Below are 15,543 nucleotides of genomic sequence, written 5' to 3'. Positions count from 1 at the left end.
CCTCTGCAGCACTGGTTCGATCCCCAGCCACCGGCGAGGGTCCCACATGGCGCGCAGACCTCTCCTGCTGCCCGCTGCTCCCCTCAGCAGTGTATTTCCTCAGTCTGCCTGCTCTGTTCCCGGCTCTGGCTCTGGTGAATTCTCTCACCCTCCCGCGCTTCTGACTATACCCAGTGCTTGTATAAATAAATAAATAAACAAATCTTAAAAAAAATTAAAAAATAAAAAAAGGGCCTCCCCTGGTGGTGCAAGCTGTTGATCGCTGTGAAGCTGCCCGCAGCCTCTGTAGCGCCGATTTGATTCCCGGGGGCCGGCTAGGGTCCCACATGGCTCAGCAGATCCCTCCTGTTGCCTGGTGCTCCCCTCAGTAGTGTGTTTTGTCAGTTTGCCTGTTCTGTTCCCCGCTCTGTCTCTGGTGAATTCTCTCCTCCCGTGCAACACCGGTTCTTGTATAAATAAATAAATAAACAAATAAATAAATAAATAAATCTTTAAAATAAAAAATTTCACATGGCTAAACTAACATTCAAGAACAAGTGCAGGGCCTCCCTGTTGGCACAGAGGTTAAAGACAGCACTATCAAGCTATCACCAGCTACTGCAGCACAAGTTCAGTTCCCCAGTCCTGGCCTGGGGTCTAACCCACATGGTGCAGCAGACCTCTCCGGTCTTGCCCGCTGCTCCCCTCAGCAGTGTTTATCAGTAGATCAGCCTATTCTGCTACCCCACTCTCTCTGGTGAATCCTCTCACCGCCTGCACCTCTGCCTTACACCCTAGTTCTTGAGTTCATAAATATTTTCTAAAAAGTGCAAATTATAAACATTTTATACATTAATACAGGCCATCACTTTAAAATTAAAGATACACTTCTACAAGAAAGTGAATTCAGAGGGAAATGTTGGAATCAAGAAGTAAAAGTGTCTAATGATAGAGGTGAGAACTAAAAAAAAAAAATGAACATAGAAATTAGTTTTGCCAATCAATAAATTTAAATCAACTATTAACTATAAACAATGGTCTTGCTGGGCCTCCCCTGGTGGCGCAGCGGTTGAGAGCTGGGCTGCAAGGCTGCCTGCGGCCTCTGCGGCACCGGCTCGATCCCCGGCTGCCAGCGAGGGTCCCACATCGTATTCAGACTTCTCTTGCCGCCTGCTCCCCTCAGCAGTGTACTTCCGTCCTTCTGCCTGTTCTGCTCCCCGCTCTGGCTCTGGTGGATTCTCTCACCCTCCTGTGCTTCTGACTGTGACATTGCTTGTATAAATAAATAAATAAATCTTTTAAAAAAAAAAAAAATGGTCTTGCTAAAAGTCTGAAAATAAAAATTGAAATGAACAGTTCTATTATGATCCCTTTAATGCTCTTAAATAAAAATTGTTGCGGGTCCAATATTTACCTTTTGTTCTGTGGGTTATGTCAATATTTGCCATATTAGAAATTAACATTTAAAATTATTTCATTTAGAAATCATAAACCCAATATTGAAGAGCACATTTAAATATTTTCCAAGGTGAAAATTTAATAAGTGTCATTCTTATAATTTTTGCAAGATTTTCAATTGTTTAATAGGAGGCACCTGGGTTCTTATAGATGATTTAGATGATTCATGTATTCATCTTCATATATACATATATACTGTTAAATGTGAAGGAGTCACATTGATAAGAAATTCTAATTCCCAAATTGAAATATACAATTTAGCCTCACAGATATGTAGTTGGAAAAAGGTGTGTTTATAACCTTTTTACTTGAAAGCTTGAATTATTTTGTTACAACAAAAACTGAGTTGTTTACCTTGAAGTAACAGACTCATATCAAGGAAATGTCTGTCAAATACCCATGTCTGTAAAATCATGGTTAACCTATCAGTTGTTGTTTTGAATAAAAATGATGTCCTGTGAATAAAAGTGGCTAATCAAGCTCAATTCAATCACACAAGTGCTTTTCCAGGAGACAAACTTTGTATTTCAGGGTGCAACAGAAATGCTGTCTGCATCCCATATTACTTGGAATCTTAAAAGGACATGTAATCAAAGTCAAATTTTAATGGCATTAACAATTTTTACTGCTTCAAGTGCCTTTTTTTTTAAATGATACCATATATATTTTTTTAGATTTTTAAACATTTATTCATGCTTACAAGAACCAGGGTACAGGCCAGACATGTGGGAGGGTGAGAGAATTCACCAGAGACAGAGTGGGGAACAGAACAGGCAGACTGACTGAAATACACTGCTGAGGGGAGCACTGGGTGAGACAGGAGAGGTCTGCTGCACCATGTGGGTATCTCCCTGGCTGTCTGGGAATCTAACCTGCACTTCAGGGCCTGTGGACAGCTCCACAGCACTGCGCTCAACTTGCTGTACCACCGTGGAGGCGCTTTTTTTTTTTTTTTTTAAGATTTATTTATTTATGCATACAAGAACTGGGGTATAAGCCAGAGGGGTGGAGGGTGAAAGGATTCACCAGAGACAGAGCAGGGAATAGAACAGGCAGACTGACTGAAATATACTGCTGAGGGGAGCAGCGGGCAGGACAGGAGAGGTCCACTGCACCATGTGGGTTGCTCCCTGGCCAGCCAGGGATCGAACTCGAACTCGTACTTGGCTGCGGATAACTTCATAGTGCCATGGCTCACCCCCTTGTGCTACCAGGGAGGTCCCATAAAGTGCCTTTTTAAGCATAGATGGCTTTTTCCTTCCCTGTGACAATGAAGAATATAGTGACTGCTGGGGCAGTTGGTACCACTGCCTTCATTCATGCACAGACACCAGCTGCTTTCCCCATTGTTTTTGTATCTTCAATGCAAATATCAACAGAATGGCAAAAAGCAGCCTCTCAATTTTCTCGAAGTAGTTTTAACCTTGTAGATTCTTAAATGGGTTTTGGGGACACACTCTGAGACATGCAGCTCTAAATAGGAATAACAAGAAAGAGGACCTGTACAATGTTCAGGAGGAAGACAAACAGTGCAACATTCAGAATAAATGTAAACGTAAGTGTGTATCCTGTAACAATCTATAGTAAAGAGCTAGATACATGTAGTTTCCAAACAAGCATAATTATGAAAGAAAAATACAGAAATTGTTCAATTCAGTAAAAGGCAGGGAGGGAATAAAAAGGGAGAAATTTACAGAAAACACTTGATATGGGGAAAATAAGTCCAGCTATACCAGTAGTCAAGAAATGAATTGATTTAACTCCTCTGTGAAAGATTAGTTTGCTATATTCAATTTTTTAAAACCCTTCTATATGCTGCTTGAAAGAGACAGTCAAGGGGCCTCCCTGGAGGCCCAGGGCTTAAAGAGATAGCACTATCAAGCTGTTGCTAGCCACTGCAGCACCAGTTTGATCCCTGGCTGGCCAGGGAGCAATCCACATGGCACAGCAGATCTCTCCTGTCCCCCTACTGCTTCGCTCAGCAGTGTATGTCAGTCAGTCTGCCTGTTCTGTTCCCCACTCAGTCTCTGGTGAATCCTCTCTCCCCCCCCCCACAACCGCACACCTCTGTCCTGTACCCCAGTTCTTGTATGCATAACAAATCTTTTAAAAAAATAAATAAAAGTTACATTTCCACTTAATTATGCTATTGATACTCTGATCACTTCAACACCCCTGTGGAGTTAATAATGTTAATAATCACAGATTTTCTGTTCTTCATCTCAAGGGCTTTTGTTTTTGTGGTTTGATTTTTCATGTACTTCAATCGCTAGACGTCGTGTTTTTCTCTTCATCTTTTTCAGATCTAAAAATAACAAAAACCTACAAATCATTAATTTTCTAAAATATTTCTAATTAACAAAATTGCATCTTGGATGCAAGGGGCCAAATTATGTACATAGATTAATTACGCCTACCACAAATGCAGTATCAAGGTGGGTGTCCTAGGCTGAATGTTCTAACATCACTCATATTTTCCAGAGGAAAAAATTATAACTGCAGAAAATTTATATAATTTTCAAAAGGACATCAAATCAGGTTAAATTGTGAAACAATTTCAAAATGGACGAAATGTCAACTCTTCTTTGAAATAAAAACTATAACACATCAAGTTAGCACGCTGTACACCTCAAACTCACGCAATGTTATATGTCAATTATATCTCAATAAAGTTTGGGGGGAGAAAAAAGTATGTAACAGAGACAGACTATAAATGCCATCACCATCTACCATTACCACACATCCCAATAATCAGTCTCTTCCTATTCTATTCTTTCATACTTACACTTCTTTTTTAAAAAATATTTATTTATTTATGCATATAAGAACTGGGTACAGGTCAGAGGAACAGGGGGGTGAGAGGATTCACCAGAGACAGAGTGGGGAACAGAACAGGCAGACTGACTGAAATACACTGCTGAGGGGAGCAGCGAGTGAGACAGGAGAGGTCTGCTGTGCCATGTGTGTAGCCCCCTGGCCAGGGATCAAACTTGTGCTTCAGTGGCTGCGGATAGCTTCATAGTGCTGAGACTTAACCCCTTGCGCCACTAGGGAGGCCCCTCGTACTTACACTTCTAGTTGTATATCCCAACGTTGTCAGTCTTTTAGTTGAAGTCATGATCAATTTTGTCTTATCTTTGGTTCCTCAAGTTGTAGTACAAAACCTGGAACCAGACCTCCTCTATAAATGATCACTAAGTGAATAAACCTCCTTTACTATCTTTGAAGCCCAAATGAAATAAGGTATGGAAATGTACTTTTGGGGCCTCCCCAGTGGCCTAGGGGTCAAGTCTCAGAGTTATCACCTCTACAGCCTGAGTTCAGTCCCAGTCTTATGGGGAGCTAACCCACATGTGGTGCAGCAGACCTCTCCTGTCTTGCCCACTGCTCCCCTCATCAGTGTATTTCATTAAATCCATCTGTTCTGCTCCCCATTCTGTCTCTGGTGAACCCCCTCACCCCTGCATCGCTATGATTGCTTCATAGTGCCGTGCTTAACCCCTTGTACCACCAGGGAGATCTAAAGGAATAATTCTTAAAAAAAAAACAACAAAAAACCCAGGGCCTCTCTGGTGGCGCAAGGGGTTAAGAAGCAACCTATGAATTTCTCCGCAGCCACTGCAGCACAAGGTCCATCCCCGGCTGTCCAGGGAGAACCCACATGGCACAGCAGACCTCTCCTGACTTGTCCGCTGCTCCCTCAGCAGTGTATTTTAGTCAATCTGCCTGTTCTGTTCCCCACTCTGTCTTGGGTGAGTCCTCTCACCCCCTACACCTCTGGCCTGTACTCCAGCTCTTGTATGCATAAATAAATAAATCTTAAACAAAATAAAATAAAATGCTGCTAGTTCAATTGTGAAATCAAAATATCAGTCATGAAGTTAAAGTTACACCTAAAACAAAATACATACAAGTACAAAGGCCCTTGATACAGAACCTTATATTTTGCTGTTGGAAAATTTTGAACAGAGGAGTGATAGGTGATTCTTAGGTCTTAAAAGAATTTTTATTTTTATTTTTATTTTTATTTATTTATTTTTTTTTTTATAGAGGCATGCTTTATTTATTTGTTTGCTGGTTTGTTTGTTTGTTTTTTTTTGTTTATACATGCACTGGGTACAGTCAGAAGCGCGGGAGGGTGAGAGAATTCACCAGAGCCAGAGCGGGGAGCAGAGCAGGCAGAAGGACCGAAGTACACTGCTGAGGGGAGCAGCGGGCGGCAGGAGAGGTCTGCACGCCATGTGGGACCCTCCTCTGGTGGCCGGGGAGCAGCCGGGGATCGAACCGGCGCCGCAGAGGCCGCGGGCAGCTTCGCAACCCAGCGCTCAACCGCTGCGCCACCGGGGAGGCCCTATTTTTATTTTTTTTTTAAAGATTTATTTACTTTATTTATACAAGAACCGGGGTACAGGCCAGATGTGCGGAAGGGTGAGAGGATTCACCAGAGATAGAGCAGAGAACACAGCAGGCAGACTGAAGAAATATACTGCTGAGGGGAGCAGCGGGCACGACAGGAGAGGTCTGCAGTGCCATGTGGGACCCTCGCCAGCAGCCGGGGATCGAACCAGCACTGCAGAGGCTGTGGACAGCTTCACAGCGCAGCACTCAACCGCCTGCTCCACCAGAGGAGGCCCTTAAAAGAATTTTTTTTTAAAGATTTATTTATTTATTTATACAAGCACTGGGTACAGTCAGAAGTTGCGGGAGGGTGAGAGAATTCACCAGAGCCAGAGCGGGGAGGAGAGCAGGCAGACTGAAGAAATACACTGCTGAGGGGAGCAGCGGGCAGCAGGAGAGGTCTGCGTGCCATGTGGGACCCTCACCCAGAGGCCGGGGATCAAACCGGCGCTGCAGAGGCTGCGGGCAGCTTCGCAACCCAGCGCTCAACCGCTGCGCCACCGGGGAGGCCCTTAAAAGAATTTTTAATGCTTGCATTCCAGATTAAATCCTCCTTGTATGTTATGTATTATTTTAATAATTGCTAAATTTGTTAAAATCTTGTTTTTCTTTAATCTACACTCATGAGGCGGTTTGTGATTTTCTTTCTTGACCTGCCCTTATTCATTTTTTAAATTTATTTATGCATACATACAAGAACTGGGGTATAGGCTAGAGGTGTGGGGGTTAAGAGGATTCACAAGAAACAGAGTGGGGAGCAGATCTACTGAAATACACTGCTGAGAGGGGCAGCAGGTGAGACAGGAGAGGTCTGCTGCACCATGTGGGTCAGCTCCCTGGCCAGGGATATAACTCATGCTGCAGTGACTGCCAATAGCTTGATAGCACTGAGACTTAACCCCCTGTGCCACCAGGAAGGCCCAGGAAATGTACTTTTTAAATTTGAGAAGTAGAGAAGCTATTGTTTTCAGTCATATTTCTGAGGTACAGACAGGCTTGCTTTTTTTTAAAGTTATGTATCAACGATGAATACATAGTCCATTTATATTAATTACACTGGTACTAATCTATATGCCATCGAAAAACAGCCAATTTTTTGCAGTTTCTTTTGTGGATTGTGTAGAATTCTTTCTTATGAAAGTGACCTTGTAAACACTATAACAGAAGCTTTGTTAGGGGTTGGTTTTCTTTTGGAATGGAATTCTTTTATTCTGATTCTGAGCAGAAAGCCTGTACCCAATGGAATAGTGGAATTATTTTGAGCAGTGCTGCTATCTAATGCTACCCATCAGGGTGATCCTGAGGCTTCACTTGTCTCCTTACCTAGGCCAAATCCAATTTTCCCCTAGAACTGCCCTTTGTATGACAGATTTGCTCCATAACAATAGCTAGAAGGAGGAGTGTGATAAAATTGCCTAGTAAGCTTTGCTTTCTGCTTTTGTGGCGTTCAGATGCAGTTTGTCAGTGACTCCACACCTGGGGACACTCTGTATTGATAATTTTGGGGAAACATGTTGGTTCAATGACTTGACCTCTTTGTGCAGGATTTGGAGGAGAAAGGAACATTCTATAGTGGAAAGAACAGACGTTTTGTGTCAGAGTGATTTTGGTTTGAATTAGTGTGATTTTGTTTCAAGCACTGGCTCAGCCTGACTAGCAGTGTAATCTTGGGCAAGTAATACAATCTCTCTGAATCTCAATTTCTTCATTTGTAAAAAATACACTAGTAGTACTTTATAGACTCTTTTTTAAAAAAGATTTATTTTTTTTATTTATGCATAAGAGAGCTGGGGTGTAGGCCAGGTGTTGGGGTATGTGTGTGAGAGCATTCACCAAAGACAGAGTGGGGAGCAGAACAGGTGGATTGACTGAAATACACTGCTGAGGGGAGCAGTAGGCAAGACAGGAGGGGTTTGCTGTGCCATGTGGGTTAGCTCCCTGGCCAGGGGTCGAACTCATGCCACAGTGGCTGTGGATTGCTTCACAGCGTTGAGACTTAACCCCTTGTGCCACCAGGGAGTCCCTATATAGACTCCTATGAAAATTAAAACCTTAACACAATGCCCCACATATAAGTACAATTTTTCCATTATCAACAATACAAATGCCTGGGGCAATGTTTGGCATGTTTTATTTGCATCTCCAAGGTAGATAAACTCGGAAAAGTGAGGTTTCTCCTAATATTACTTTCGCAGTATAATAAAGAGAAATTTCAGTGAAAACATTGTGATATAAGTTATGAATTTGTATGTTGTTAACATTTGATCATCAAAGGAAATTAAGCATTACTGCATTTTTTTAGTTTTATTATTGAATTTTGTTATTCAGTTGATATTAGAGTTAAATAAGTTCATCCTTCTTTCTATTGCTTTTAGCTTTCAGACTATAGACTGTTACTGAGGAGGAGGAGAGACCAGACCACATTTACAGGGTTGTGAAAGAAAACTTAGAAAACATAAACTAAGGTCAGACAACATTAGGTAGGTAGAAATCAATCAGAATGCATGGAATGAGTACAATGCAAAGTGCTGTTGAAAAGTCTTGTGTCTTCTGTGAAGCTGTCTTTGGCCTCTGCAGCACAAGTTCTAGCCCTGGCCGGCCAGGGAGCTACCCACATGGTACAGCAGACCTCACCCGTCTCGCCCGCTGCTCCCCTCAGCAGTGTATTTCAGTCAGTCTGCCTGTTCTGTTCCCCGCTCTATCTCTGGTGAATCCTCTCACCCCCTGCACCTCAGGTCTGTACCACAGTTCTTATGTACATAAATAAATCTTTAAAAAAAAAATGTCTTGTGCCTTGAATTAATTGACTATTTTTAAACCAGGATAACTCTAGGTGTCCTGGAAAAAAGATATAAAGGAAAGCTTTGGCTTGCAGCATTTGCAGGTGAAATGGAGAAATGCTGAAGATGGGGGTTCCAAAGTACTGAAGAATTTTCAGAAGTATGAGAGTATGAGGACTAAGTGATCCTCCCTGTGAATCTACATGGGAAATTTACTTGATGACTGAATTTCAGGACCTGTTGACATTTTATTCATCCTTAAATACCTTTTTCAGTTTCCATATCTTCCCTAAGTCTTCCCTAGTCTTTCAACTAACTGATAAGAATTCTCTTTTTCCTTTATACTACTGATAGAGGGCCTCCTGGTGGCGCAACAGTTAAGCGCTGGGTTGCGAAGCTGCCCACAGCTTCTGCAGCGCCAGTTCGATCCCCAGCTGCTCCCCGGCCACCGGAGGATGGTCCCACGTGGCGCGCAGACCTCTCCTGCTGCCCGCTGCTCCCCTCAGCAGTGTACTTCAGTCCTTCTGCCTGCTCTGCTCCCCGCTCTGGCTCTGGTGAATTCTCTCACCCTCCCCGTGCTTCTGACTCTACCCAGTGCTTGTATAAATAAATAAGTAAATCTTTTTTAAAAAAAAACATTTATACTACTGACAGATAAAAGGGACTGTAGGTTTTGGGCAGCATTTTATCTATATAACTCTATATATTATATGACATAATATAACTATATATTTATAACTTAGAAGAAGTTGTTATAGTTTGTGTCACTGTTATATGAATGTGTTTCTCTTTAATCATGGTGTAGTGGGAAGAAAATTCTGATGTTGGAAGTAACTGAACTTTAATGCTAGCTTTGATCTTTTCTAGTGACACTTTTTTGGTTACATAATATCTATTTCCATTGGGTTGTTGGGAGAATTAAATGGAATAATACAAGTAAAGTAATTTTATTATCTGTTAACCTGCATACTACCTCCTGCATGCTACAACTGCCTAACTTTATTTAACAACCAGTGGTTAGTTCTCATCCACATTGACAGTAGATCTTTGAAAGTTGTGACAGGTACACAGATAACCAATGTATACAGTTTGGTGAATCTTCATCCTCATTACCTTTTCTGGACCACTGTACATGATATGGTATGGGACATTCCTTATTCTTTTGGCCCAGCCATTCCTAATTCCTTTTTTTTTTAATTTATTTATTTATTTATACAAGCACTGGGTACAGTCAGAAGCGCGGGAGGGTGAGAGAATTCACCAGAGCCAGAGCGGGGAGCAGAGCAGGGAGAAGGACCGAAGCACACTGCTGAGGGGAGCAGTGGGCGCGGCAGGAGAGGTCTGCGCGCCATGTGGGACCCTCACCCAGTGGCCAGGGATCGAACGGGCGCTGTGGAGGCTGTGGGCAGCTTCGCAACCCAGCGCTCAACCACTGCGCCACGGGGCAGGCTTCCTAATTCCTTTGTTGAGCCAAATGTTTCACTGTGCACATCTGGAGTGCCCAGTTCCTTCATCACAGACTTCCTGGTCTGTACGTGCTCTAGCAGCGCACTTCCTGAAACCCACTTGGTGGATGTGCCCTTGAGTGTTGCGGGGTGACTTTCTGGTAACTGGCCCCTTTGTGGTGTGAAGGCTCTTTTCGCCAGGCTTCTTTGTGGGAGCCATTCTGTGCCTTCTCTACCCCACCCCCCCAACGTGAAAGGAAAACCAAGATGTCTGTCTTGATCTGACTGATTAAACTATGAAGGAAGAGGAATTATGTGGTGTCAGGTAAAAGCACTATTAGTTACTGAGAATTATACATACTTCATACATGATATAATGAAAATGCCACGACTATTATACCAGAAACAATTTCTCCTAGGGAAATTCATTCTCACAACACAAAATTCTTGTTCAAAATTTGGGCAGATAGCTGTACTATTGAATTAACTAAATGAGAAACATTTGAAAAATGTGGCTTGTGACTTGCCTGACTTAATACTGATTACTTATTTGTAATCAGGGGCCTTCCTGATGGCACAAGGGGTGGAGATGCAGTCCTTTGAAGCTATCCACAGCCATTGCAGCAGGGGTTCGATCCCCTGCCAGGGAGCTACCCACATGGCACAGCAGGCCTCTCCTGTCTTGCCCATTAGCAGGCCATTTCAGTAGATCTGCCTTTTCTGCTCCCCACTGTCTCTGGTGGATCCTCTCACCTCCCACATCTCTGGCCTGCACCACAGCTCTAGTATGCATAAAAAAATCTGGGCCTCCCTGTGGAGCTCTCTGGAGCCTCTGTAGCATGAGTTCGATCCCTGCCAGGGAGCTACATATATTGCACAGCAGACCTCTCCTGACTAGCCTCCTGCTCCCCTCAGCAGTATATTTCAGTCAGTCTGCATGTTCTGTTCCCCACTCTGTCTCTGGGGGATCCTCTCACCCCCTGCACCTCTGGCCTGTACCCCAGTTCTTGTATGCATAAATAAATAAATCATTTTAAAAAATAAAATAAAAATCTCTTAAAAAAAAAGATTTTGCACAGAATATGTCTAAATCACCTATGCAGGATACCGGGTGGACTAGCAACGGGAATTTTGACTAGTAGCCAAAGGGACAGGGTGCGGTCTTAACAGATCTTGTCCTATATCTTGTTACTGTGACAAAGGCAATGATAAAATGTGAACTGACCAGAAGCCTGGCATACAATGAAACATTGCAATTGTGTATGTCAGGGGTGTGTGTGTGTGTGTGTGTGGAACATGAGTTATGGTTAAGACTGACTGATGCAGTAATCTCAAATATATTAAAAAAAAATCAGCAGATTTCTGTAATTCCTCAAAATAAACATGGGTTTGAGAAATCCTTTCTGAGATCTATGAGATCCTCACCAGACCTCACAGAGCTAATGCTATAGTTATGTGTTGCTATGTCTGACAGAAATATTTGCTGAAAAGCAGAGATAGGGAAGTAATTCCTGCAATATACTAAATTACACCAGACTCTAGGGTAAAGCTGGAAAATTATTTAGTTGGGAAGTTTCCTCAAAAAGGACAGTGAAGTACTCTTGAGATGAATCCAGGTAATGAAAAGGTCAGGGGAAAAAAAAGTCTCTGAAAAAAGAGAAAGAGGGCCTCCCCGCTGGCGCAGTGGTTGAGCGCTGGGTTGCAAAGCTGCCCGCAGCCTCTGCAATTCCGGTTCGATCCCCGGCCACCGGGCGAGGGTCCCACATGGCACGCAGACCTCTCCTGCTGCCCGCTGCTCCACTCAGCAGTGTACTTTGTCAGTCTGCCTTCTCTGCTCTGCTCTCCGCTCTGCCTCTGGTGAAATCACTCGCCCTCCTGCACTTCTGACTGTACCCAGTGCTTGTATAAATAAATAAAAATAAAATATTAAAAAAAACTCACCTAATTTAAAAATAAAAAAAGAGAGAGAGAAAGAAACAACGAGAAATGGCAACTTCAAGAGAAGATAAAGCTACCAAATGCTCTGGTGTCAAGATGCCTGCCAAGAATATGGGCATTAAATGGTAATGTCCCAGTGACTGGCTCTGTTTGTTGGGATTGCCCTGTGGTGAATTAAATGTATTCTTTTCTCACCTTCCTGATCTTTGTGTAACTCCCTGGTGATTTATACTGACTACTGCTTCCTAATTGTGGGGGTTTGCTGGTTCTATACTTTCTCTAAGTCAGCCTCTATTTCCTCATCTGTAAAACACAAATTGTATAGTATTTTCTATCAGAAGTGCTTTTTTTTTTTAAAGATTTATTTATTTAGGGCCTCCCCTGGTGACGCAGCGGTTGAGCACTGGGTTGCGAAGCTGCCCGCAGCCTCTGCAGCACCAGTTTGATCCCCGGTTACTGGGGCGAGGGTCTCACATGGCACAACACACCTCTCCTGATGCTCCCGCTGCTCCCCTCAGCAGTGTATTTCTTTGTCAGTCTGCCTGCTCTGCTCCCCGCTCTGGCTCTGGTGAATTCTCTCACCCTCCCGCTCTTCTGACTGTACCCAGTGCTTGAATAAATAAATCTTAAAAAAAAAAGATTTATTTATTTATGCGTACAAGAGCTGGGGTACAGGCCAGAGGTGCGGGGGGTGTGTGTGTGAGAGAGAGAGGATTCACCAGAGACAGAGTGGGGAACAGAACAGGCAGACTGACTGAAATACACTGCTGAGGGGAGCAGCGGGCGAGGCAGGAGAGGTCTGCTGTGCCATGTGGGTTGCTCCCTAGCAGGCCGGAGATCGAACTTGTGCTGCAGAGGCTGCGGATTGCTTCATAGTGTTGTTCTTAACCCCTTGTGCCACCAGGGAGGCCCTATCAGAAGTGTTTTTAAGGATGAAGTGAAGTAACAGTTTCACTATCAGTTACTTGATTAGCTCCCTGGTGCTAAGGAGCTCCTACAATTGACAGGCAGAGCACTGTGTCACAGCCTCCAGCTGCAATGACACTAGCACTCCAAGTCCTCTTCTTATTTGTCATTATTATTTTTAACGATTTCAGTTCTACCTGGTGGAGGAAGAACAAATGGAACAAGTTGTGGACATCTGAAGCCCTTTTTAAATAGTTGGAATGCTAATAAAGCCTCAGTATTTGCACAAGATAGGTTTTCTTTTTTTTTTTTAAACCGCCCCCCCCCCCAAGATGGGTTTTCTAACAACCCCTTATAATTCAGAGTACAAGTCCAAGGAAAAACCTGAGTACTCCTCACAAAGAGGTGGGTATGTAAGAAAACAGCTCCTTCCTTTTTCAAAAAGATTTATTTTATTTATTTATGCATACAAGAACTGGGGTGTAGGCCAGTGGTGCGGGGAGTAAGAGGATTCACTAGAGACTGAGTGGGGAACAGAACAGGTGGATCTCCTGAATTACACTTAAAGGAGCAGTGGGTGATACAGGAGAGGTCTGCTGCACCATGTGGGTTTGCTCCTTGACTGGGGCTTGAACTCGTGCTGCAGTGGCTGGCACGGATAACTGGATAGCGCTGTGTCTTTAACCGCTATGCCATCAGGGAGGCCCCATCTTTCAACTTTTTTTACTAGCAGCAAAAATTCAGGTACACTTTTGAAATTAGGAAATGCATATAGGCAAAATGAAAAATTACCTGTGATCCCCACACTCTAAGACAATTTACCTTAACATGCTTTTAACAGTTACTTTATTTGTAAAAATTTACTCATATTTATTATAAATTCAGAAAATGCAGTAAAATAGAAATTAGAAAAGAAATCACTTCAAATAGTATTTTAATATTAAGGTAAAAGCATTCCACATATCTCTCCCCTTACGGTAGGTATACAAATAGAAGGACAGATGGATAATGGATGGAGAGACGTATAAATGAATGAACAGATTAAAATGAAATGGTTTGCATGGTGATTTTTAACAAAAATAACATTTCACTTGAATTTTACATCAGAGTTTCTGGCTCAAGATGGTGAACATATTGCACATATTGCAGTTTCTGACCTTTTCCCCAAACTTTAGAAATGATGGGAAAAAATATTTATTTAACATATTCATTAATGTGCTCTCAAACAAGATAAATTCTCAGGGATTGTGAGAAATTCCTGACTAAATCAGATGGGATTGAATTGAAGAGGGTGATGGCAGTCCATTGTGTATGTAAGAATTCAAAATTTAGTTCTGGGTCTCCCCTGGTAGCGCAGCGGATGAGCGCTGGGCTGCGAAGCTGCCCGCAGCCTCCGCAGTACCGGTTCGATCCCCGGCCACCGGCGAGGGTCCCACATGGCACGCAGACCTCTCCTGCCAGGCCCGCTGCTCCCCTCAGCAGTGTATTTCGTCAGTCTGCCTGTTCTGTTCCCCGCTCTGGCTCTGGTGAATTCTCTCACCCTCCTTCGCTTCTGACTGTACCCAGTGCTTGTTTAAATAAATAAATAAATATTTAAAAAAACAAAAACAAAATTCAGTTCTACCACAAGAAGAGAGAGCTTCATTTTCAGATGGGCGGAGGCAGGAAGAGATGGGCGATTGGGGCAGGAAGAGACTGCTTAGTGGGTAGTCCTGTGGTACCCTCCGGGACTGTTCCATTCTCCTTTCTTTTTCTTTTTTTAAAGATTATTTATGCATACACAACTGGGGTACAGACCAGAGGCACCAGGGGTGAGAAGAATCACCAGAGACAGAGTGAGGAGCAGAACAGGCAGACTGACTGAAATACACTGCTGAGGGGAGCAGCGGGCAAGTCAGGAGAGGTCTGCTGCACCATGTGTGTTGCTCCCTGGCCGGCCAGGGATCGAACTCATGCTCCAGAGGTTGTGGATAGCTTCACAGTGCTGTGCTTAACCCCTTGCGCCACCAGGGAGGCCCTCCATTCTCCTTTCTGTAGGTCGTGCAACTGCAACCACCCTCTCCAGATAGGAGCAGTACCTCAGATTGAGGACAGTGTCTCAAGTGGCTGGCAATATCAGGGAACAACAAGGAGCCCTTAAATCTGGACAACTAACTGCTGAGGCTTATGTCTTCATAGTATTTTCTTTTTTTCCCCCTCTTTCTATTACATTTTTTCCCTATATCATTGTAGTCCTCCCATCATAGTTCTCCCATCACCATATCGCCTGTGAGCTTTCCTTCCCCTGTTTTGTCCCACCCTTCCCTTGCTATATGCTTCATATCTATGGTCAGCTTACTAGTTATAACTTTGTTTTTAAAAAAATTTATTTATGCATACAAGAACTGGAGTGTAAGCCAGAGGTGTGGGGGGTGAGAGGATTCATCAGAGACAGAGTGGGAAACAGAACAGGAGGATTGACTGAAGCACACTGCTGAGGGGAGCAGCGGGCAAGACAGGAGAGGTCTGTAGCTCCCTGGCTAGCTGGGGATGGAACTCATGCTGTAGTGGCTGGCAGTAGCTTGATAGCGCTGTCTTTAATCCCTGCGCCACCAGGGAGGCCCCGCTAGTTACAGCTTTCTTGATCTTTTGTTTGTTTT

The sequence above is a fragment of the Talpa occidentalis genome, unplaced genomic scaffold, assembly GCF_014898055.3.
Source record: "Talpa occidentalis isolate TD23 unplaced genomic scaffold, MPIMG_talOcc4v2.1 talOcc4.7, whole genome shotgun sequence".
Taxonomy (NCBI): domain Eukaryota; kingdom Metazoa; phylum Chordata; class Mammalia; order Eulipotyphla; family Talpidae; genus Talpa; species Talpa occidentalis.
This window is presented reverse-complemented; position numbering follows the sequence as displayed.